Source organism: Schistocerca gregaria, chromosome 5 (assembly GCF_023897955.1).
Source record: "Schistocerca gregaria isolate iqSchGreg1 chromosome 5, iqSchGreg1.2, whole genome shotgun sequence".
Taxonomy (NCBI): domain Eukaryota; kingdom Metazoa; phylum Arthropoda; class Insecta; order Orthoptera; family Acrididae; genus Schistocerca; species Schistocerca gregaria.
In genome coordinates, this window is record NC_064924.1 from 259,390,457 (window position 1) to 259,413,457 (window position 23,001).

Genomic DNA, 23,001 nt, shown 5'->3' on the forward strand with positions numbered 1-23,001 from the left:
GTTTGGCTTTAGGAAAAGTAAAGGCACGATTGAGGCAATTCTGACGTTACGGCTAATAATGGAAGCAAGGCTAAAGAAAAATCAAGACACGTTCATAGGATTTGGCGACCTGCAAAAAGCGTTCGACAATGTAAAATGGTGCAAGCTGTTCAAGATTCTGAATAAAGTAGGGGTAAGCTATAGGGAGAGACGGGTCATATAAATATATACAACAACCAAGAGGGAATAATAAGAGTGAACGATCAAGAACGAAGTGCTCGTATTAAGAAGGGGTAAGACAAGGCTGTAGCCTTTCGCCCCTACTCTTCAATCTGTACATCGAGGAAGCAATGATGGAAATAAAAAAAAGAAAGGTTCAGGAGTGGAATTAAAATACAAGGTGAATGGATATCATTGATACGATTCGCTGATGACATTGCTATACTGAGTGAAAATGAAGAAGAATTAAATGATCTGCTGAACGGAATGAACAGTCTAATGAGTAGACAGTATGGTTTAAGAGTAAATCGGAGAAAGACGAAGGTAATGAGAAGTAGTAGAAATGAGAACAGCGAGAAACTTAACATCAGGATTGATGGTCACGAAGTCAATGAGGTTAAGGACTTCTGCTGTCTAGGCAGTAAAATAACCAATGACGGACGGAGCGAGGAGGACATCAAAAGGAGACTCGCTATGGCAAAAAAGGCATTTCTGGTCAAGAGAAGTCTACTAATATCAACCTTAATTTGAGGAAGAAATTTCTGAGGATGTACGTCTGGAGTACAGAATTGTATGGTAGTGAAACATGGACTGTGGGAAAACCGGAACAGAAGAGAATCGAAGCATTTGAGATGTGGTGCTACAGACGAATGTTGAAAATTAGGTGGAGTGATATGGTAAGGAATGAGGAGGTTCTACGCAGAATCGGAGAGGAATGGAATATGTGGAAAACACTGATAAGGAGAAGGGACTGGATGATAGGACATCAGCTAAGACATGAGGGAATGACTTCCATGGTACTAGAGGGAGCTGTAGAGGGCAAAAACTGTAGAGGAAGACAGAGATTGGAATACGTCAAGCAAATAATTGAGGACGTAGGTTGCAAGTGCTACTCTGAGATGAAGAGGTTAGCATAGGAAATGAATTCGTGGCGGGCCGCATCAAACCAGTCAGTAGACTGATGAGGAAAATAAAAAAAAATAAAGCTCTCGGGCTCGTACCCGAGTCAGTTCGTCGAAACGTGGCGCCCTTTCGATAAACGCAACCGGCAGGGAACCCAGGAGTTTTACGTTAGTACTAACAGGAATAGTTCGTTACCTGTTAGTTTGTACTAACAATGGATAACAAAGTATTTTAAATGACGTACCACTTTTTCTTGGTAGCTCCTGAATGAATGAAGGATAGTAGTAGCAGAGAAATTTTTGGCAGAGGAGCTGTTTCAGTTCTCACTCTGTTAAGCTCAAAGTGCAACATCTGTCAACTGTGTATTCAGAGTCTTAGACTGTCACTTGACTCACTCCGCGAGCTCGCTACATCGATGAGAATGAGGAAGCATCCATATTGCACGTTCTATGAAGGGGATACTAGTGCACCCCAACCAGCCACCAGTATGTCACTACATTTTAAAGGAAGCAGTAGAAAACACGAATTTTTCGAGAAAACTGTAGCAGCGTTTTTCAGAAGTAACAATTCTCGCTACACAATACAAGAGCTCTAACAAAAATTGGAGACAGGCATCAAATTCACAAACAAAATTCAATGCTATACACAGAATTTCCAATGTTCATTTTTCACCCTCCATATGTCAAATAGCGTAATAATTAACTATTTTCAAAGTGTTTCCATCAAATTTCTTAAGATAAAACTAAAATAATTTTATAGCAACAGATACAATTCGCTAAAGCTTTCATTAAAATATTTATATAGTTAGGATAGTTTTGTAGCCTCAACAGAGTTGTTCAACTTGGGTATCAGTTTTTAAGACATTTATACAGGAAGACATTACGAAAATCTTCTAATACGTGGAACTCCTCATAGTTACCAGATTCTTCTAACCTTTGTGCACACTACACCATTCAGACAAATGAGCCCCAATTTTGAGTACTGTTACATATAGAGGTGAAACTGAATATAGCTTTATTTGGCAATATTACTAACCAGCAAGGATTTTACTTCTATCAAGCCAAAGATCTTAGGCCCTTGTCAGTTGTGGTACTTACAAGTTAGAGTCTGGCACTTTTATATTATTCCACACCTCCTGTTCTACACATTACACTATAACTTTCAACTACAGATATAGGAACAAGCTTAATTATTCACTGGTAAGTAAGTCTTACTTGGAAAACCAAATAATCTATCAGCTTAAAAATGTTGATTGGGTTAAGTTTAAATTAAGAAAGAAAACAAAAAACCGTAGAATTGATCAGAATTGACATAAACTGATATGAATATTATCTTTCCTAGCATATATTCAAATCTCCATTTAAATTCTAGTATGCTAGGTAAATATACTCTTAAAAATTAAATTTTCTACACTCACCTATTCGCATTACATATATCTACAACTAATTTATAAATTTATAGTTACTTATAATAATACTTTGACAAATTAATTTTAATTCATTCGTTTCTTATACAATTTTGGTTAACTTTCTGCTTTTGCATCATATATGAGATTTTTCTTTCCATGGGCATGTTTATAGTGCCTGCTAGAAGAGTGTCCAGAATTTTGAAAGGAGATAGTACTCACCAGAAACAGAAAAATGAATTTCTATATCTAGCCATGAGTGCCCATCTTCTATGATCCGAGCACTTCTTCATATAGGGACCTGCATGTTTCTGTTGCAGATAAGAGTGCAGTCTTGGTAATGCCTGTTAATCAACATGATTTCCCTGTATCAAAATATTCTACGTAGCACGCATTAAGCTGAGCCTTAGTGTGTCCTGAGACAGTTCCTCCACCTCATAGAGGCCTGCAACGTATTCTTTCCAAATATTCTCCCTCCTCTGCATTTAACATTTGAATTCCTCTTGCAAATCTGATGTTGAAGCCTTCGCTTTTAATTTCACCAAACGTTGTTTTGACTTTTTCGATTTCTTCGCATTTTTCTTGCGGCAATTTCGGCTTGCCTTCTTTCAGTTCCTATTAATTTTATCCCTAATTGATTTACATTCATGTAAGTCTGTACATTTCTGTATTTCTTCCTTTCGTCGATCAGTTGAAGATTTCTTTTGTTAAGCAAGGTTTCTTTGCAGTTACCTTCTTTTCACCAATATCTGTCTGTCCAACATCCTTGATTGTCCTCTTCAGTAATATTTCATTCCTCTTCAACTGAACTGCCTATTGCAGTGTTCATGAATATTTCATAACTAGTAAGTATAACAAAGGTCCAAAATTCAACCCCGGAAAAGAAGGAGGGCCCGAGCAACCATTGCCAGCATAGATTTTTCAGTGCAGACTCAGCGCTGCTTTCTGCGACGATTTCTGTGGTAACCTGAAATCGCGGGCAGAAACTGAGCCTAGATTACACAGTATGCGTCACAGAACGAACGGCGAACGAAAGTAGAACGAGGTCTGCTCGTCCTCACCAGCTGTGATGAAACACAGAGGCCGTAGCATACGGATTCATGGCGAAGAGGTGGTTAATGGGAAGCGGCATGCTAATTCACATGAACCTGAGCCGCACTGCAAGCAGCAAACTCACTCTAGCACCGAGTCACGCGCATAACGCTCGCAGCGAAAACCATGATTCGAATACTTGGGGTTATAATGACTTACGTCACGGCAACGAGCCCCCACGTGCCATAAACGCGGAGAATGTTCGAGATGTCTCATCTTTAGTTAACATCGACCGGACATCACACTCTTCATACGAAAGTCGATCAAAAGGTCACACTTTTCTCTGAAAGCCCACTGTTCTTTCTACTAATATGATCGTTAATCCTTTCCATTGCTAACGGTTATCGGTTGACACATTTGACTACTTTATTGGGGGTCCGTAAATCCTAAAATTCTGTGTAGAAATGTTCCTATCGGCTTATTAAGCCACTCCAGTTACATGTGAATTTTCTTCCATGTCCATGTAAATCTATGTTTGCAATTGAAATCACACTCTTAGGACCAATATTCTCGGATTTCTGTCATTAGTGAGAAGATGTAGCTTAAGTAAGTCTGTCGTATTTCTTGATATTGTCAGTTACCGATTTTGTTATGAGTTTCATCATTCTTTGAGAGTGTAAATAGTTTTTTATCATTTCTCTAGCGAGAGGGGAGCCGTCATTGGTATAACAATGGATTCGCATTCGGGAGGACGACAGTTCAAAACCCCGCCTGGTCATCCAGATTTAGATTTTCCGTGATTTCCCTAAATCGCTCCAGGCCGGGACGGTTTCTTTGAAAGAGCACGGCCGATTTCCTTTCACATGCTGCCCTAAACCGAGAGTGTGCTCCGTCTTTAATGACCGTTTCTCTTCCAGTTTTTCGTAAGACATTGAGAACTTCTTGTCGTTAGACAGTCTCCAACTTATGTGAAAAAAAAATGAGCTGACATATTTTCGGTAGTCAAAAAAGGTTAAAATGGCTCTGAGCACTATGAGACTTAACTTCTGAGGTCATCTGTCCCCCAGAAATTAGAACTACTTAAACCTAATTAACCTAAGGACATCACACACATCTATGCCCGTGGCAGGATTCGAACCTGCGCCTAGAACCGCTCGGCCACACCGACCGGCTTATGTTGCGGTTTTATTCACCTTTCCCAACCGTAGATCGATTTTATACGTAGTCTAGTAGATGTACTGCGCCTTACGCGTGGAGAAGCGTGCGTGTGGAGGGAAATTTATGAACAACTGCGAACTTCACTGTGCTCATATCTATACACTAAAGCGTCTACTTGTTAATAACGTTCGAAAATACTCTTTTTCTCTTGACCAAGTACATAGTAATACAGCTAGTCTTAATGATAGCATAGATTTTCCTGCAAAAATCTGATATGTCTCTAATTTGTGTCTCCGGAAAAAGACATACCATGTGACGCCAACTGAAAATAGCACTTCACGTACTGCGATTCAAAAGTACAAAATTATAACTCGTCTGCATAAAACTACTGACACGAAGAGAGTGTCTATGTTATTTTGCTACAATAGGTCCCATAAACCTAAAACTGATCACAGCTCCGAACAGTCATGTGCTACCGTGTGCCTTACTGATGATATCAGCAATTACCAGCATTTCAGATTTAATGCAGTTCTGAGAGTCTGCGGTAACTTGCTATTCTCCTTGATATAGGCATAAAAATTCACATACGGTACCCTTTTTTATTTGAATTACACTGAAGAGCCAAGGAAACTGGTACACCTGTCTAATGTAGATTAGGACCCCCGCGAGTTCTCACAAGTACCGCCACACGACGTGTCATGGACGGGACTAATGTCTGAAGAAATGCTGGAGGGAATTGACACAATGAATGCTGCCGGGTTGTCCATAAATCCATAAGATTACGAGGGGGTGGAGATCTCTTCCGAACAGTACATTGCAAGGCATCCAAGATATGCTCAACAATGTTCATGTCTGGGGCGTTTGGTGGCCATCGGAAGTGTTTAAACTCAGAAGAGTAATCCTGGAGCCACTCTGTAGCAATTGTGGACGTGTGGGGTGTCTCTTTGTCCTGCTGGAATTGCTCAAGCCCGTCGGAATGAAGGTGATCAGACAGGATGGCTACGTACATGCCACCCGTCAGAGTCTGGTCTAGACGTATTAGAGGTCCCATATCACACGAAATGCTCACGCTCCGCACCATTACAGAGCCTTCACCAGCTTGAAGAGTCCCCTGCTGACACGCATGGTCCATGAATTCATGAGGTTGACTTCATATCCGTACACGTCCATGCGATCCATACTATTTGAAACGTCCGGCCAGGCAATACGTTTCCAGTCATCAACAGTCCAATGTCGGTGTTGACGGGCCCAGGCGAGGCGTAAAGATTTGTACCGTGGAGTCATCAAGGGTATACGAGTGGGCGTTCGGCTCCGAAAGCCCTTATCGATGATGTTTCATTGAATGGTTCGCACGCTGACGTTCGCATGCAGAACGTGTTGCGTTGTTGCGGGACATCGTGGAATATTCCTGCTTCAGCCCCTGTAGTTTCATAAACTTCCGATATGTGACGACGCTGTATGTAGCCTTCAAAATGGCGTCTTTAACGCCCAGGAAGGGAGCTCTAATTGAGTTTCTTTTGGCGGAAAACCAGAACATCGCAGATATTCATAGGCGCTTTCAGAATGTCTACGGAGACTTGGCAGTGAACCAAAGTCCGGTGACTCGTTGGGTGAGCAGTCGGTCATCATCGCAACAGGGCCGTGCAGACATGTCAGAGCTCCAGCGCGCTGGCCGGCAGCACGCAGCTGTGACTCCTGCAATGTTTGGACGTGCGGGCACTCTCATGCGAGGTGATCGATGGATCGCAAACAAACACGTGACAGCACAAATGGACGTCTCTGTAGGTAGTGATAACACGCTTGTCCACCATTTGGGATACTCGAAGGTGTGTGCCCGCTCGGTTCCTCGCAGCCTAACAGAACAGCCTAAAGATCAAAAGACCATCTGTGCGGAATTGCTTGCGTGTTATCAGGCTGATCGTGAAAATATTTTCTCGACCATCATCACAGGCTATGAAAAATGGGTTCATCATTCAAATCGGAAACAAAACGGCAATCTATGCAGTGGCGCCACAGTACCTTTCCCCCGAAAAAAATGTTCAAGCCGCACCCTCAGCCGGTAAAGTCATGGTGACAGTCTTCTGCGACCCTGCAGTGGTTATGCTGTTTGATGGTCTCCCTCATGGTGCTACGATCAATTCGTAAGTGCATTGTGCTATCCTCAGAAAATTGTAGAAACGGCTTTAGAGTGTTCGTCGTCACAAAAATACAAAAGATCTTAAGCCGTTGTACTGTTGGTACTGTTTGTAGGTTTCCGTCCTCTGTTAGACGCCAGACCGTATCGTTTAATTGCCATGGTTGCAGTTGTTTGTCTTCATCTCGTGCTGACCGGCGCCACTTGTTTTCGCAAGCGTTGCCTATCCGCTAGTGGCAGCAGCGGCAGTTATCGATGTGTAGTAACTGCGGCCCTATCTTTGGGGCGACGTCGTTGTTCTTCCGGGTGGTATCAGTGGGCAGTTCGGTTGGGGACTCAGGAAGAGCCAGGTCCGCGCAGAGCAAGAACACTCCGGGACCGCGAGCGGCGCGCATCGACTACCGGATCGAAGGCCTGTGGTCACGAAGGTGCACGAATTCGTCGTAAGCCGGATCCTGCAAGCTTTACGTTGAGTGCATTTGAATTGAAGTAGAGAAACCTCCAGCATAGTGGGATCTTGCGATTCTCCAGTGACTTCGTGTTGCTGCTCGTAGTGTTGCCGAGGCGAAGAGCAGCGAGTGGAGTGCTTGAGGAAGGCGGATCTGATTAGCTTTCCTAGACTTCTAATTAGTATTTATTGCTTTCAGTTTGTTACAATTTGCTAAGAGCAATCAGAGGTATTTTCCCTGCCTCTTCGCCGCTAACGCACCAGTTATTTTCCCTGGGGGTTAGTGTACGTAACAGCAGTGTACGTTTCCTCGCCTTGCTGCTGCTGTCCGGTGAGGCGTGTAGTTTTGACAGCTTTGTCGATGGTAGATTGGCTGGCTGTTCTTCTACTCCGGTGGTAGTGATTCCTTTCTCGTTCCGGGCGCTCTAGGCACAGTTTTCTGTGGACGGAGTCCAGACCACCGCTTCCGGCTTTGCGTATTTTTCCATCTTTGCATTTGGTTTATTGGACGACAGGTAGCCTGAGCAAGATTATCATTAGTCATTTGTTAGAATGTCATTAGTCTGAGTTCCCATCTTGTGAAGTGAATGCAACTCTTGGCTGCCTATCTCATCGCTCGCGAAAGTGTTTTTGCCGGACCTACTCAGAGGTCGATTCCTGGTGCACCGTCTGTGACTCATTCTTGTGTTTTATTATTGTCTTTGCTTTTTTTATTGTATGTTCCTAAATTTTTTTATGTAATTGGCATTCTTGGCGTTACAGCAGGTTTAAATGGCTTTTGCTACCAAGTTCACCATCATTTTGTCTCACCCGTTTAGTGATCAGTTGCCTTTGCTATTGCATTGATGTTTCACAGTGTGTTTCTTAATTTTTTTTATAATTGTCGTTCTTGACCTTATAGGCCTTCAGCCGTGACTGTGGTTACTTGCCTTAAAATTCTAATGGGGATCACATTGGCTTGTTTTTACAACATTATTTGCTGTGTCTGTATTTTGTAATGCACTGAAAGCACTATTAATTACACAGTTGCTTATTCTTTCATTATAACATGTGATATCTTTATTTATTACTGAGTCTGGAATTACCGTTTTAAAATAAATGTGTGTAATTGCAAAAGGGACCCAATAGTAACTGGTTATCGCCCCGTCCACAATCGTAACCGAATCCCGCCTCCCTTGACTACCAGGTTTCAGATCTCCTCCTCCTTGAGAACTCAAGGCCTCATGTCTATGGACACTATAGGAAATCACCAAATTTCATTGGACTGTTTTTCCTCATCTACCCTACAACCCGAACCTTGCACTTTCCATCTGTTTGTCTAAAGGAAGGCAGCACTATGTGGGAAGCAGTACATGGATGACAGGGAGGGTGTTGATGCAACAAGACGTGGGCCCCGAAGTCTATCAGTAGGATGGTACTATGCCGGCATATAGGCTCCTCCCAGTAAGGTAGCGTAATGATGTCGCATTGGATGGACACTATGTTGGAAAACAGGATTTTCTAGCGAAAAGAGTAGGGAATAACATGGTTTATTAGAATCCCAAATAAAACCGACCCCCTTTCAGAAACAGATGAGTCGCATTGCTTATTGAACGGCCTCGTGTTTTACGAAGAGCTATTGTTTCATAAAAAAATTTAGGTCTTTAGTGATTTAACCGTGTTTTCGTGAGACAAAAATTCTATAATAATGGTAGGGTGTATCCTCCGCCATGACTGTAGAGTGCATTGAGGAGTATACCTACAGGTCTAAATGCTGATGTAGATTTCTTAGTAGTGTATAGTCTTAAAGTGAGAAAACCATGAGAAAGAACACCGTTAAATTTTACTGTGGCTACACAAAATCCGCAGTTGGCTATTAAATTTTTACTTCTAGGAAGCATAGTAAATGACGAAATTTTTGCGTGTTGTGCTTATACAGTTTAACAGAAACAATACACTATTAAATCTGTAGGTGATTTTGTAGAGTACCAGGTGTGAAATTTCGTACGCTCAGCGGCTACAACCTGGACATAGGCATGGGCGTCGAGTCCACCTGAGTTTACATGACAGATATGGGTGTTTTATTCCACACCTGCTGCATCTCCTTCTTAAAGTTCATCAGTCATAGTGGCTGGCAAATGGTGGTATGCCAGTCTTTAAGTAACCTATGCTCATATTAGAGGGGAGTTCATCTCTTTTCATCATCTTTTTTCTTAAAGAAGGTTGGTTTTAGTCAGGATGACAATACACCGCAATACACCGTTTTATTACCCACTCTTTTTGGCATAATACCTTCAGCCTCTAACTAGCAAGCAGTTCCAAACGGATGCTCCTCGTTGCTCTTTATGGTCTTCTCTAAGGTGGTGGGGAACCTGTGGTGTCACCGCCAGACACCACACTTGCTAGGTGGTAGCCTTTAAATCGGCCGCGGTCCGGTAGTATACGTCGGACCCGCGTGTCGCCACTATCAGTGATTGCAGACCGAGCGTCGCCACACGGCAGGTCTAGAGAGACTTCCTAGCACTCGCCCCAGTTGCACAGCCCATTTTGCTAGTGATGGTCCACTGAATAAATACGCTCTCATTTGCCGAGACGATAGTTACCATAGCCTTCAGCTACGTTATTTGCTACGACCTAGCAAGGCGCCATCATCCGTTACTATTGATATTGTGAAATATGTACTGTCACGAGCGACGTGCATCATTAATGGATTAAAGTTAAGTATTCCACCAGCTACGTCCGTTTTTCTCAATTCTAATTTCCTTGTCCTGTTCCAGACCTCACGCCATCCTGCGTGAGCTAAATCGCGTGCGTTTCGGCCTCCTCTAGGAACACGGTGTTGGCTCTCCTGTCAACCACAACAGAACCCAAAGGGCACACATTTTTAAGTATCACAACTGGTGGACGAGTGTTCAGCACTACCAAAAGAGACATCCAGTCGTGCAGCGAGGCGATCACCTCGAATGGGAGTGTCAGCATTTGCAGGACTCACAGCTGTGTGCGGCGGAAGGCACCTAAGGTCTCCGTTGACATCTTGCAAGCTCCTATGAATATCTCCGTGAAAGAAAATTCAATGAGAGCTTCGCTGCTTGGAATGCATTTCCGTTACAGACGCCATTCTCAATGCTACGTACTGCGCCACTGATTATCGGAACTTCATGAAACTATACGGGCTGTAATGGGAGTTTACCTCGACGTTCCACCTTAAATTCCGCATTTTTCAACCTAAACTGGCCGAGGAAAAAATGTGTTGCATTACTTATCCAACGCCCCATGTATTTTGAGTACGCGCGAGATCTGGAGATCTTGAAGAAAGATTAACAGGTAAAAGTGTATCATTTGCTGTGCCCGCTAAGCGATCCGGTGGAGATCGTGTTGTGCACACAGTGGTACCCTCTGCTTTACATCAGTTACTAGGCTACTTATAATGGATGGTAGGTAACACAGTCACTTTTTCAACGGAGCCTCCACGCACGGGTGCACGTAACTACTATGTTCTGTGTTGACGATGAGAGCATCAACGTCGGCGCTCCTTTCTCTGCTGCCGCAGCTACGGTCGCAGGGCAGACTCCGTGTTGTTCGAAACGTCATCACACTATCCTTTGGATGCCTGTCTTACAACAAACAGACTCAAAGGTACGTGGCGTGATCCTGCACTGGCGTGGAACAAATGTCTGTCAACACATGACAAAAGCTTCTGCGCCGTTATGCCCTTTCCTTTTCTACCTTCTACACTGCTGAACGCTTCGATCCCTCTGCTGGGATCTTCTTCAGGATTCCACAGGTTTTCGCCAATGGTGTGGCGCATTATGGTTAAAGAGTGAAGGGCTCGGTTGATTTGACTGAGAGGTTGAGCTGAACTTCCTTCATTGGGATTTTTTTTAAGCTACAGAATCTACTATGAGCTTTTCGCGCCTCTTCTACCTAGCAGCGACAGAGTAACTGCAGCTGTAACAGACTCTTCCGACTAGGACCAGCTGTGTATTATGAAACAGGGATTCTTATAATTTCATGCCGTTAATTGACAGCGTCAACATCAGTTTCTTTTCTGCCATAGAATGAAGGAGGCAGGTTAATGTCATTTACTAAAGCACTATGACTTTCAACTTTAGATTATTTGGAATGATTCTCTCTGCAGCTTAAAATAACTCATTAGCAAATTTCTTATGGCTTGACATTTGAAAATCGAATCTGATTTACAATAGATGACGCTCAAAAGATGTATTTATACACAGGGTGTCTCTCTCAACAGTCACCAGGCGCAGTTTCTCTGTTGTTCGACAGATATTTACAATCTGGTTTTTGCAGCGTGTACTGGTGTCAGCTTAAACTGCTCGTCTCGTCCTTCATACGACGGACAGTGCCGACGAAATACGCCAATTTGCTTCCCGTATCAGACAAAATCTTTTCAATCGGAGTTTACGTGCCAGTTTTATACAGTACTATCATGTAGTCCGCTCCTGGTCAGCGCGACGGAATATCGTACCTAACGGCCCGGATTCGATTCCGCCTGGGTCGGAGATCTCCGCTCACGGACTGGGTGTTGTGTTGTCCTTATCATCATCATTACATCCCCATCGACACGCAAGTCGTAGTAGTGGCGTCAACTCAAAGGCTTGCACTAGGCGAACGGTCTACCCGACGGGAGGCCCTAACCACATTCCATTTCCATGTTTGTCTAGTGCGATATCCGTTTTACCAACAGGTACTAACAGAAACAGCAAAACACAAAGAACAAGCAGTTCTCCAACAGCGACTGAGCAGCGCTTGTGCATGGCGGCAGCAGTCAGCATGGGCCAGGGCGGTGTTGCCGCTGCTAGTGTGCTTTTACTCCTCGTGTTTCTGCCGGGTTCGATTCCCGACGGGGTCAGGGATTTTCTCCGCCTCGCGATGACTGGGTGTTGTGTGACGTCCTTAGGTTAGTTAGGTTTAAGTAGTTGTAATTTCTAGGGGACTGATGACGATAGACGTTAAGTCCCATAGTGCTCAGAGCCATTTTTGAACTCCTCGTGTTTCACTGTTCCCGGTAGTACCTGTCGGTAAAACGAATATCGTATTAGACTATTTCGGGACCGCTCTGTCGATGGCCACAGAACATTCAATTTTAAAAAGGGCTTTCTTTGTAACTGGGAACAAACCGACATTTCCCATCGGCGATGGGCATCGCACTAAGTACGTGATGTGCAGCGTTGGTTTGGGCTTGTAACAACGATTTTTGACTATTCTGTATCTGTATCGATATTTCGATGTCAATTTGTATTGTTGCTTATATATAATGTTGTATCTGTCATGGAAATTCTTTGACTTTGCATACATGTTTCAGTTACGTGAATTTTTGAACGATGTGGTTTAAATTATGCGTGTGAATTTAAAAAACTACTGAAATGATTGTTATGTAATGTGCTATAAATGACTTGGTCCATAATTATGGAACGTAGGGTTGAATGTAAAAGATGTGGGGAAGCCCCGCAGCTACGTAAATAGCCTGGCGGAGCGGAAAAGGTGCTTGGCATGTCCTTCGTGACGAGTAAGGAGTCTGGGATGAGCAGCGCCTTGCTAGCAGCAGCGGATCATAATGGGTCATATTCCTGGAGTTTTGAGGCCACAAAAGCTTAAGGGCAGTATTTATGGCCCTCGGGTGCTGAATTTGGTGTTACCATTATCATGCCATGGTTTGTGGCACTACAAAATATTATTTCCACGACAAGATCAGTAATAAGGCAGTACCGGTACTGCCATGACTGAATCGCCGCCAGGTTAGAGGCCACTGCAAACTGCGCCACCAGTGCCACCAGCCATGTACTAAATTGTTTTCTATTTCGCATTCTATAAATGGACCAGGTGTTTGTGAAATATGCTTAATTTAAATAATAATCGTGGTGTTACTAAAAACTCCTTACACCCGTGATTACCCCAAATCACACACCTGGACAGGATTCCTATCCTAGTGATTTTAATTCCGAGTGTCTAAATTTATTATGAGAAAGCGGTTGAACTTGAATTGAACGTTGTGTTGTTCTCTGCACAGCCAATTATAATTTTGAGTAGGTCAGAAGACGGCTTATGAAAGCACACTGTTATTTAAACAGTTATAGTTTGTTGTGCTTTACTTAACTAATAATTAATGATAAGAATACTTACCTTTTCTCATTCCTACTAGTGTAGTTTTGTTAATTAGCATGGTTCTTCAAACCATGAAAGTTTAAAGGGTCCTCATGTACCAACCTAGTTATTTAATGAAGCATTGCATAGGCTCCTTCAGAGCTAGTGTAATTAGGTTTGCATATTGTTTAGTTGCTTCAAAACGAGGAAGAACTGGTTACTGTATTATATATTCTAATGCAAGTTGGTTAATGCTCAGGCATAGAGACCTGGTACTAGGCAATGAAGTTATAGATTATGATCATTAATAGACTCCCTGATTTAAATTGAAAATCACTTCAAGCTTTTCCCTGTTCAGTATTGCTACCAGTTTCCTGTGTGTCGACATTTGGTTTTGTAAACTGTTGCACCTAGTTTATTTAAGGTACGTATTGTTGAGAGGCATATGTTGCTGCTTACTATCTCATTGGTCATTTACTTACCTGACTTCCCAGTTAGTAGCACATATATCTGCAAGGTTAGGTTACTGCGTTGTAGTGTGAAGATATATAATAGAAAATGGAAATGAAGTCCCATGCTTCTTGACAGAGCGTAGGGGAACGATTCGGGAGACCCCCAACGCCGTACTAGGCAAGGTCCTAGTGGAGGTGGTTTGCCGTTGCCTTCCTCCGACCGTAATGAGGATGAATGATGATGATGATGACACAGCAACACCCAGTCATTTCGGGGTAGGTGAAAATTGCTGAGGCCGTCGGGAATCGAACCCGGGACCCTGTTCTCCGGAAGCGAGACCACGAGCTGAGGAAAGAGTTTAATGTGTGTGTCAAAAAAGGTAAGGTTAGTATTAGCACTGGCCTCTGCTTTATGACTTTGCTTGACACAAGGATGCCTAATTAGGTTGGCGATCTGTTTTAATATGTAATGTTACCATTTGATTTTGTGCTGGGAGAACGTTTATTCCTGACGCACCGTTTATTATTGCTTAATATTCTGCTGTAGTATGTCGGAAATGAATCCCAGTTTGATTGCTCTGTTTCCATAAGGTTATCTCACAGTCTCATGGCCGGCCGCGGTGGTCTCGCGGTTCTAGGCGGGCAGTCCGGAACCGTGCGACTGCTACGATCGCAGGTTCGAATCCTGCCTCGGGCATGGATGTGTGTGACGTCCTTAGGTTAATTAGGTTTAAGTAGTTCTAAGTTCTAGGGGACTGATGACCACAGCTGTTAAGTCCCATAGTGCTCAGAGCCATTTGAACCATTTGAACCATCTCACAGTCTCATCTAAAAAATTCCTCGTAGAGGTATAAAGTTAGCATCAATTACCGTTCAAGATGGTCGGTGGTACCGTTACAGGCTGACTCCATCAACACGTTGCAAAAAGAAAATTGCAGATATCAGCAGAAACACCAGACAAAATGCGCGTGATGAATCTTATAAGAAATACACTGTATATATTGGTGATCAACATCGGCTACAAAGACACGTACACGACAGCACAAAGACGTAAAGCACGTGACTACATAGAGACACAGAGATTCAACTATACCAGCCACTTAAACAACACCCAGCGTCTAGCTATTACATTTACCAATCTAGGCCGTTGGTATACTTGGCCACGACGTAAAAGTACTACTTGTACTGGCTAGCACGCCTTACGAAACCTAGTACTAGGCAGCCATTTCGGCAATGGCCCTTGTAATAATAACTGAACATGAGTAGGTGTAACCCGCCTAAACTTATGCAAAAAAAGCAGTTTGTAATCTGAAACTTCCTGGCAGATTAAAACTGTGTGCCCGACCGAGACTCGAACTCGGGACCTTTGCCTTTCGTGGGCAAGTGCTCTACCATCTGAGCTACCGAAGCACGACTCACGCCCGGTACTCACAGCTTTACTTCTGCCAGTACCTCGTCTCCTACCTTCCAAACTTTACAGAAGCTCTTCTGTTTCGCAGAAAAGCTTCTGTAAAGTTTGGAAGGTAGGAGACGAGGTACTGGCAGAAGTAAAGCTGTGAGTACCGGGCGTGAGTCGTGCTTCGGTAGCTCAGATGGTAGAGCACTTGCCCGCGAAAGGCAAAGGTCCCGAGTTCGAGTCTCGGTCGGGCACACAGTTTTAATCTGCCAGGAAGTTTCATATCAGCGCACACTCCGCTGCAGAGTGAAAATCTCATTCTGGAGTTTGTAATCTCTTAATTAGTAATCACGGGCTGTCCTTATTTACCACTCAGATCTTTTGTCCGCCCGCGGTAGCTAAATGGTCAGCGTGACGTATTGTCAATCCTATCGGTCCGTGTACGATTCCCGGATGGGTCGTGGAATTTTCTCCGCCCCGGGAATGAGTTTTGTGCTGTCCTCACCATCATCCTATCATCCTCATCGACTGCAGGTCGCCGATGTAGCGTCAAATTGAAAGACCGGCACCCGGCGTACGGTCTGCCAAATTGTGGGGCCCTAGCCATACGATTAAAGAAATACTCAGATCTTACACGAGTAGTTAAGCTTATCTGGGAACTAGAAAGCTCAGTCAAGGTGTTTGAATATGGCCACATTACTTGCAGCTTACTCTATGGCTCCACCTAGCTGGCGCTTTGTTACGTGTAACCAAGTCGAAAATCATAAGCGCGATTACTAACACCTATCGCAATAGCCAGAGCCATACGCCGAACACGACGGCCCTCTCTCTCAGTAGTGCCACCTGGCTGTCTGGAGTCCATTCTTCTTGTGACCGCACATGCTAGTGGTCACCTCTGCCAGCAATCATGTACAGTGGTTACATTTCTGCCATGTCTTTCTGCAGTATCACAGAAGGAACACCCACTTTCTCGTAGCCCTATTACACGATCTCGTTCAAACTATGTGAGGTGTTGATAAAAGTATTTTTGTCGCCTTAAAGGCATTCTTGACCAACATGAACTTAGCATGTCCAACCTCAAAAATAACTAACGGTCACCAAAGTTACAGCGTGCCTTTAAAGGAAATGTGATTTGCTTCCTAGTAATGCCGCTAGCAGCGCCACTGTTATGCAACTGGCGCGAAATTGAAATAGACATCGTCTCTCAGAAGTAGAAACATGCCTGTCAATATACGTTTAAGTCAGAAAACTAATTTTTGGTGTTGCGATTTTTTTTCTGTCCGTATGTTATAGATACATAACGCTATCGTTTGTTTAGGGACCGATTACCTCAGCAGTTTGGTTAGTTTGTTAGTTCCTCATATATACTACGTGATCATAAGTATCAGGGCACCTTGCCGAAAATGACTCACAAGTTCGTGGCCCCCTCCGTCGGTAATGCCGGAATTCAGTATGGTGCTGGCCCAGCCTTACCTTCCACTCTCGCAGGAATACGTTCAATCAGGTGATGTAAGGTATCCTGGGGAATGGCAGCCCATTCTTCACGGAGAGCTGCACTGAAGAGAGGGATCGATATCAGCCGGTGAGGCCTGGTACGAAATCGGCCATGGAAAACATCCCGAATGTGTTCTATAGGATTTAGGTTAGGACTATGTGCAGGCCAGTCCATTACAGGAATGTTATTGTCTGTAACCACTCCGCCACAGGCCGTAGATTATGAACAGGTGCTCGATCGTGTTGATAGATGCAAACGCTATCCTCGAATTGCTCATCAACAATGGGAAGCAAGAAGGTGCTTAAAACATTAATTTAGGTCTGTGCTGTTATAGTGCCACGCAAAACAAGAAGGGGTAAAAGACCAAACCATGAAAAACACGACCACATCATAATACCACCGCCTCCGAGTTTTGCTGTTGGCACTACACGCGCTGGTAGGTGACGTTCACCGTCCATTCGCCATACCCACACTCTGCCATCGGATCGACACATTGTGTACCGTGATTCGTTACTCATCGTTTTTCCATTGTTTAACCGTCCAGTGTTTACGATCCTTACACCAGGGATGGTGTCGTTTTGCATTTATCGGCGTGATGTCTGGCTTATGAACAGCCACTCGACCATTAAATCCAAGTCTTCTCACCTCCTGCCTAACTGTCATAGTACTTGCAGTGGATCCTGATGCAATGTGAAAATCCTGTATGATGGCCTGGATAGATGTCTACTACACATTGCGAATAGTAATTGCACATTACGAACTTCTTCAACTGTCGGCGGCCTCTGTCAGTCAACAGACAAGGTCGGCCTGTACGCTTTTGTGCTGTGCGTGTCCCTTCACGTTTCCACTTCGCTGTCACGTCGGAAACAGTGGAGCTATGGATGTTTAGGAGTGTGGAAACCTCGCGTACAGAAGTCTGACACAAGTGACACCCAATCACCTGGCCACGTTCGAAGTCCGTGAGTTCCGCGGAGGGCCCATTCTGCTGTCTCACGAGGTCGCTGATATGGAGTACCTGGCAGTAGGTGGCAGCACAATGTACCTAATATGAAAAACTCTTGTTTCTGGGAGTGTCTGGATACTTTTGGTCACATAGTATCCAGTTACCTAATACTATAGCATATATATACCCATGCCTACTTTAGTGAAGCAGATTAATTTCACTGATTCAAATATTTTGTAGTGTGTTATTGCTGCTGGGACCCTAGTATGCATTTCACAAACGGAGCGTTGCTTCCTTGTATATTCTTGCTAGTATATGAACTATGAACTCATTGTTAGCTTGTTTAATTTTATTCACATTTCGCTAAGGGTGTACGACCGCACAACCCTCGATCACATCTTTGCTCCACAATAAGTTTATATACTGCTTGACAAAAGAAATGAAGCACCCAGAAAGGGAAGAAGTAACGAAATGAAACTTCATGGGGCGAGAGCATATGTGGTGTTATTTCAGCGTTTACAGTATCATCATTATCATCATCATCATTTAAGACTAATTATGCCTTTCAGCTTTCAGTCTGGAGCATAGTTCCCCTTATAAAATTCCTCCATGATCCCCTATTCAGTGCTAACATTGGTGCCTCTTCTGATGTTAAACCTATTACTTAAAAATCATTCTTAACCGAATCCAGGTACCTTCTCCTTGGTCTGCCCCGACTCCTCCTACCCTCTACTGCTGAACCCATGAGTCTATTGGGTAACCTTGCTTCTCCCATCCGTGTAACATGACCCAACCATCTAAGCCTGTTCGCCCTGACTGCTACATCTACAGAGTTCATTCCCAGTTTTTCTTTGATTTCCTCATTGTGGACACCCTCCTGCCATTGTTCCCATCTACTAGTACCTGCAATCATCCTAGCTACTTTCATATCCGTAACCTCAACCTTGTAGATAAGGTAACCTGAATCCACCCAGCTTTCGCTCCCACACAACAAAGTTGGTCGAAAGATTGAACGGTGCACGGATAACTTAGTCTTGGTACTGACTTCCTTCTTGCAGAAGAGAGTAGATCGTAGCTGAGCGCTCACTGCATTAGCTTTGCTGCACCTCACTTCCAGTTCTTTCACTATGTTGCCATCATCCTGTGAGAATATGCATCCTAAGTACTTGAAACCGTCCACCTGTTCTAACTTTGTTCCTCCTATTTGGCACTCAATCCGTTTATATTTCTTTCCCACTGACATTACTTTCGTTTTGGAGATGCTAATCTTCATACCATACAGTATAAAAATAAAATTGCGAGTAATTTGGCAATATGACCCACTTATCAGCGTGGAGTTGCACTTCAAATGGCCTGGATGCATGCACTGTCTCAGATGAGAAAGGTGACCTAAAGCCTTTCTACTGTTTACTGAGGCTAGCCGGGCCAGAGTTTTTTGTATCTGATCCTTCATATGCTGCATACTGGAGCGTTCGAGACGCCCGCACTTCTACTGGGGGCAAATCTAGGGTCTTAATGGCCATGAGGGCAAATCCCCATCATAGTTAATAGACACGCATACCTCGTGTGGACGAGCAATTTGCAACTGAAAAATGTGACCACCGTACTGCGGCATAAGGGGTAACATAAGTGGCAGTAGGATATGCCTAACGTATCGTTGTGCTGTGAGAATGCCCTTAATCACTACCAGCTGTGACCGGAAGTCATTCCTGAAAGCTTCGCACATCGTGACTCAAGGAGTAACACCGCTGTGACTCTCCAAAACACTGAAAAAAATAGAACCTCTTCCCAGGTCGCCGCCATACTCGCCGACGATGGTCATCTGGGACAGTGCAGAAACTACTCATCGCTCAACACCTTATGATGCCATTCAATAGCCATCTACGCTTTCCAGTCTTGGTACGAGTCCAAACGCTGCACTTTGTATTGCGGAGATAACGGCAGCATGCTCATGTGGCAGACATTCCCTGCCCTCGTTACTGATAGACTCTGACCAGTGATGCGGGTTGAAACAGAATGATGCAGAAAGCCCATCACTTGCTCTCAGATGGAAGGAGCAAATGTAAAAATGTGCTTAGTGAACCCCTGTAGCAGAGGGCTGCAGCTGTAATAATTCCTCCTTAATGGTGTGTACATGCATGAAGTACGAAATTACATTGAACTCATACCACGTATTCTGGGTGGTTCATATTTTTGATCAGGCAGTCAATATATTCATTAATGACAGTCGAAATGTCGTGAAGGCACATACAGTGGTAGACCGGTTGCTAATATGGCATTAAACGTTTCGGACAAGAAATGTACGAAAATTTAAAGAGAAGGCAGCCGGAATCTAGTATTACGGAGAATACGTCAACAAGTGGCTGTCTCGTGCCGTACTCTGTCGCTTTACGCAGCAAGAAGGTAAGGCATCACCACTGCCCAACAGAAAATTATCAACACTTCTAAGCACTTCTAACACAGAGGACGGGCAATAAAAATGTTTCCACTTGTCCCTACTTTACATGACGTAGATGTATGTTCAAGTAAGACCGTTTTCACAATAAATACATAGGCGAACAAAAATATGTAAACGCAAAAAACACGACACGTGACTATCCCAAATACCGTGTAGGAAAACCATTGACACTCAAAACAGCCGCGCGGGATTAGCTGAGCGGTCTCAGGCGTTGCAGTCATGGACTGTGTGTGTTTGTACTTAGGATAATTTAGGTCAAGTAGTGTGTAAGCTTAGGGACTGATGACCTTAGCAGATATGTCCCATAAGATTTCACACACATTTGAACACGTTTGACACTAAAAAAAGCTTCCATCCGTCCCGGAATGGGTAAATACGTGACCGACACGGTTTTCAAGGTAATATTATACATTTATTCCTGCAAAATGGTGGAAGCTTGAAGCAACGATAGCGATCAAGCGATCTTTTCTCCAGATTGGACTATAAAGGCTTAATTATACAGTCTGCTAAATATGGTGGGCAGGAGACATGCAGCAATTCATCCTCGTGCTAACAAAACCACTCCCAGACATTTGCGGTCTATGTGAACATAGGCGCTCTCATCTTGTAACATACCATCACCATTCAAGAACAAACATTCTACCATGGGATGACCTTATCAGCCAAGATTTTCACTTAACCCGAGCAGTAACCTAACCTTGCAGAGTAAACGTGCGGCCCGTGGAATACGATGATATGGCTGTCTACATCTTCTCCGAATCACCGCCATGTTTTACTCTTGGGACACAATCTCGATCAGAAGATGGAACCAGTGTAAAACAAAACTCATCTTACAAATGACTTACTTCCACTGCTCCAAAGTCCAGATTTCAGCACCACAATTTCCTTACGGCTTTTTGCAACACTGATTAATGGTTTTGGAATCCAAGCTCACATAGAAATTGTCTGCTTGTGGAGCAGCCTTCGTCTTGTTTTGGTGCTGACATGGCTAAAGAGTCCGACCCTTGGTTCTATAGCGACTACGAGCTGTAGTCCTTTTCATTCTCGCTTCAGTGTTTTTCCATGACCGTCCGTCACGGTTACTCAATAAACACTTTCGTCCGCGTTCTCAGTTACCAAATTATACTTTTCCCTACATACAGTATAAATTGTTGATATGGTATCTTGAAATACACTATGAGAGGAAACGTATCCGGACACCTGACTGAAACGACTTACAAGTTCGTGGCCCCCTCCATCGGTAACGCTGGAATTCAATATTGTGATGCCCACCCTTAGCCCTGATGACAGCTTCCACGCTAGCAGGCATACGTTCAATCAGGTGCTGGAAGGTTTCCTGGGGAATGACAGCCCATTCTTCACGGAGTGCAACACTGAGGAGAGACATCGACGTGAGCCAGTGAGGCATGGCACGAACTCGGCGTTCCAAAACATCCCAAAGCTGTTCTATAGGATTCAGGCCACGACTGTGTGCAGGCCTGCCCATTGCAGGGATGGCATTGTCATGTAACCATTCCGCCAAATACCGTGCATTGTGAACAGGTGCTTGATCGTGTTGAAAGATGCAGTCGGGATCGCCGAAATGTTCATCAACAGTGGGAAGCAAGAAGATGCTTAAAAAATCAACGTAGTCCTGTGCTGTGATAGTTCCACGCAGAACAAGAATGGGTGCAAGCCCCCTCCATGAAAAACACGACCACACCATAACACCACCGGCTCCGAATTTTACTGTTGGCACTAAACACGCTGGCAGATTAGGTACACCAGGCATTCGACATACCCACACCCTGCAATCGGGTCGTCACATTTCGTACCGTGATTCGTCACTCTACACGTTTTCCCACTGTTCACTCGTCCAGTGTTACGCTCCATATATCAAGCGAGGTGTCGCTTTGCATTTACCGTGTGGCTTATGAGAAGGCGCTGGACCATTAAATCCAAGTTTACTCATCTCCCGCCTAACTGTCATAGTACTTGCAGTAGATTCTGATGCAGTCTGGCATTCCTGTGTAATGGTCTGAACAGATGTCTACCTACTACACACTACGACCTTCTTCAACTGGTTCAAATGGCTCTGAGCACTATTGGACTTAACTTCTGAGGTCATCAGTCTCCTAGAACTTAGAACTACTTAAACCTAACTAACCTAAAGACATCACACACATCCATGCCAGAGGCAGATTCGAACCTGCGACCGTAGCGGTGGCGCGGTTCTAGACTGTAGCGCCTAGAACCGCTCGGTCACCCCGGCCGGCCCTTCAAATGTCGGCAGTGTCTGTCAGTCAACAAACGAGGTCGGCCTGTTCGCTTTTGTGCTGTGCGTGTCCGTTCAAGTTTCCACTTCACTATCACATCGGAAACAGTGGACGTAGGGATGTTTAGGAGTGTGGAAATCTCGCGTACAGATGTATGACGCAAGTGACACCCAATCACCTGACAGTGATCGAAGTCCGTGGTTTCCGCGGAGCGCCCCGTTCTGCTCTCTCGCGATGTCTGATGACTACTGAGGCGCTTATATGGAGTTCCTGGCAGTAAGTGGCAGCACGATGCCCCTAATATGAAAATCGTATGTTTTTTGGGGTGTCCGGATACTTTTGATCACATAGTGTATCAAACAATTCGGGTATTTTGTTTACGGAAGGACGAACAGTTTTCCCACTTTCGAGTTCAGTTAGCTCCGGTGTAAAGCACTCACTACATAGAGCACTGTTCTGACCACGCCTGATACGACTTACTGAGGACGTTGCGAAGGTGCTACTCGTGGTCAAATACAACAGCGCAACCTTCAGGCTTTGCTAAAATCTGCATCTCTCGCCGTCTCCTACCTTTCTCCGCCCCCTGTATATGCTAACTTCTGACTTACCGAAAGGGGCTTATAAAAACAATTTCGTAAGAGTG